The sequence below is a fragment of the Cibotium barometz genome, chromosome 34 (assembly GCF_041138505.1).
Source record: "Cibotium barometz isolate CiBa-2024 chromosome 34, ASM4113850v1, whole genome shotgun sequence".
NCBI lineage: Eukaryota > Viridiplantae > Streptophyta > Polypodiopsida > Cyatheales > Cibotiaceae > Cibotium > Cibotium barometz.
This window is the reverse complement of record NC_141079.1, coordinates 1,603,163-1,606,241: the sequence shown is the minus strand read 5'-3', so window position 1 is coordinate 1,606,241 and position 3,079 is coordinate 1,603,163. Positions and strand designations below refer to the sequence as shown.

At 48.2% G+C, this 3,079-nt stretch overlaps 1 pseudogene across 1 annotated transcript; it reads right to left on the bottom strand.

Moving 5' to 3' along the window:
* Nucleotides 1–277: 277 nt before the first annotated feature.
* LOC147618600 (3-ketoacyl-CoA synthase 11 pseudogene) lies at nucleotides 278–2,718 on the bottom strand (annotated as a pseudogene). Its single transcript, XR_015261926.1, has one exon. The product of XR_015261926.1 is annotated as a 3-ketoacyl-CoA synthase 11 pseudogene (transcript).
* Nucleotides 2,719–3,079: the final 361 nt, after the last annotated feature.

Sequence of the window (3,079 nt, the reverse complement as noted above, 5' to 3'; positions counted from 1 at the left end):
GGAAAATAAAAAGAGCCCCCAACACAAATACAAATGGAGGCACCAACGAATGGCACACTCACGGTCTTTAAAAACTTTGGAAATCCAACCTATTTATGAAACGGCAGCAGCTGCCGGTTCCTACCACGGGTGACGGCCAGTAGTACACATCTTTACTACCTTCCCGTAAGCTTGCTGGACGAAGGTAACTTGATCACAGCCATTAATTGCGACGCGTTTACAACGGTGCAGTTTGAATTCAATATTTCACATACACTAGACATTGACACAACAAGAATTCATAATAAAAGAAGATTACTTTAGTTGAACAAACATCACGGACACACGGCGCAAGGCTGCGCTACAACAATAATAATATTATATCCGGCTGATTTGCCCATCCATGGTTTGCCAGCTCAGGTGAAGCTCATCTAATGCTCTCTATGGATTTTTCAAGGACTTTTCCCAAGGGCTGTTCTACGAGCAACCCTTTCTAATGGAAGAAATCTTATTTAGCAAGATCTGTTAACAGGTTATCACCTTGTTAAGTACTACACAGAGAAATTCAATGGGAATATTCTATGCCGATGGATTAACATGGTAATGCATCATTAATTAAGCTACAATGTCCTAATAGTGGGCACAGCTACTGGGTATTTATCAATGCAAGAGCTCCAAGGGTTGCTTGAGAGGGAGGGGGGGATGGATTGGAGAGCTCTCCACACTGCACTGTTGCACTTGAAGCCTGATCCAAAGGCAATTTGCCACACTCTATCCCCTTTGTTGATCCTTCCCTTGGCTTCACTGTAGGCCAGTTCATACCACAGGGAGCTGCTCGATGTGTTGCCGAAGCGGTGGAGGGTCATTCTAGAAGGCTCCATGTGCCATTCAGAGAGCTGTAGATTCTTCTCAATCTCATCAAGGACTCCTCTGCCGCCGGCATGGATGCAGAAATGCTCGAAAGCGCGCTTGAAGTCGGGGATGTAGGGCTTGATCTTGGTGTGAGAGAGCTTTCTCATGACCAAGCTAGCAAAGAAGAAGAGCTGCTCTGTGATGGGGAGGACAAGGGGGCCTAATGTGGTGATGTTGGTTTTCAGTGCATCGCCTGCAACAGCCATGAGGTCCTTGGAGAGGGCAACGCCCACTCTACCAGTAGGGTCTTGTTCTTGGAAAACACATCTAAAGGGCTTGTCATCTGCACCTTTGTGGGTTCTTACAGAGTGGACAAGCTCATACTTGGCCCTGGCTTTCTCTTTCCTTCTGTTACAGAGCAAGATGGCAGCTCCTCCCATTCTGAAGATGCAGTTAGAGAGCAGCATGGACTTCTCGTTGCCCCAATACCAGTTCAATGTGATATTCTCCGTGCTGATCACAAGGGCATAAGAGTTCTTGTGAACCTGCAGCAACCTCCGCGCCAAGTCGATGGAGATGACGCCGGCGCTGCATCCCATGCCGCCCAGATTAAAGCTCTTCAAATTGCCTCTCATCTTGTATTTGTTGACGATCATGGAGGTGAGAGAGGGGGTGGGGTTAAACAAGCTAGAGTTAACGATGAGAATGCCGATGTCTCGTGGGGAGATTCCTGTGGTTTGGAAGAGGTTATCCATGGCGTTGCAGATGATGGCGTCGGCTTCGTAGCGCGCCTCCTGCATGCAGGGGTTGGGCGGGTTCCTGAAGACCATGGGCGGCAGGTATGTATCGTCCCCGAGGCCGGACCTCTCGCATATGCGGCGCTGGAAGTCGAGGCTCGTGTCCGAGAAGGCGCCCGTCCCTTTAGAATACCCAAGAAACGCCGGCGTAGCGCACTTGAGCTTCTCCTCTCCTTTCGCACAGGCGAAGTCTACTAAGTAGACTGGGAGAGGCCGCGAGATGAAGTACATGGTGGCTCCGATCACGAGCGCGCCCGAGCACGCCATTATGCTCACCAGATTGAACTGCAGCATCTCCCAGAGCTCCGCCAAGTTCAGGTGGCGCAGCCGCAGCACTTCGGCGGCGACGAAGAGCAGCAATGGCGGGAACACGAGGTACATGGCGTGGCTGTAGAAGTTTCGGTAACCAAGCTTGACATACTTGATGTTGACGGACTGAAGCAGATCGGGCAGCTTGCGCATGGTCTTCACTATGGCAGGGCTAGCCACCTTCGTCTCGCAGCCGCCCTCCATGGAAGCTACGTGGGGGCGGTCACAGAAGCAGGATGCAGAGCACAAACACTACACGCGCGGGCGCGCACACACACACACACAAACCCACACAGAGAAGGACGCAACTAACCACTACACTATGATCTCAAGTGCTCAGAGAAGAAGACTGCAGAGACCACACACACACACACACAACTTCCACTATTTCGCTACCCTTTATTAACAGATCTGAAGGTGAAGGATGGCAAGCTTTGTCTGATTGCGCTATCTCAGCAGAGCATGTGTGGAGGAGCGTAAACAAGATTGAAAGACTAACAGCTGACTGTGACCAACCAACTCCTCTTCGCCCCCTCCCGTCTCAGAATCTCCCCCTCCCCAACCCCCTCCCCCCCCTGATTTTATTGGTGAGACCTGCAAAAAGCCGTGTGTGAATGAGCTTCTGGAACCCCAGGTATTGATTCTGGGCCCTGGCTAACCCCTCCGGGCCCTTCTCAAAGTAAAAACCTCCCAACTGCCCCCCTATTTAAAGTTCTTGAATTTTTCTCCCCTTTTGTGGTCACAAGAAACCTGCAAACTGTATAATCCTGCTTCCTGGGTTTGCAAAAAAAACTTCTTTTTTTTTCTCAGCTTTGAAAAAAAAAAATCCAAGGCTAACAAAGAGCGTCAAAACCTTGACTTTTTTTCATTTCAAAAGCGCCTTCAAAAAACTAGAAAAATTTTCTAGAATTTTGAAATCTAACAAAAATTGAGGCATTCTAGTCACAATATTTTTTTTTAAATAATGATATTTTAGCTTTTTAAAAACGGCATTTTTTTTAAAAGAATCACTTTCTTTATAAGGAACATCGAAAATCTGAGCTTTATGATTGGTTGGGAAATTTATTTTTTCGACCGTGCAGGTGCAGCTCCATAAAAGGGTGGCAATAAATTGAATACAAGGGGTCCTTTTTTGGGGGTTG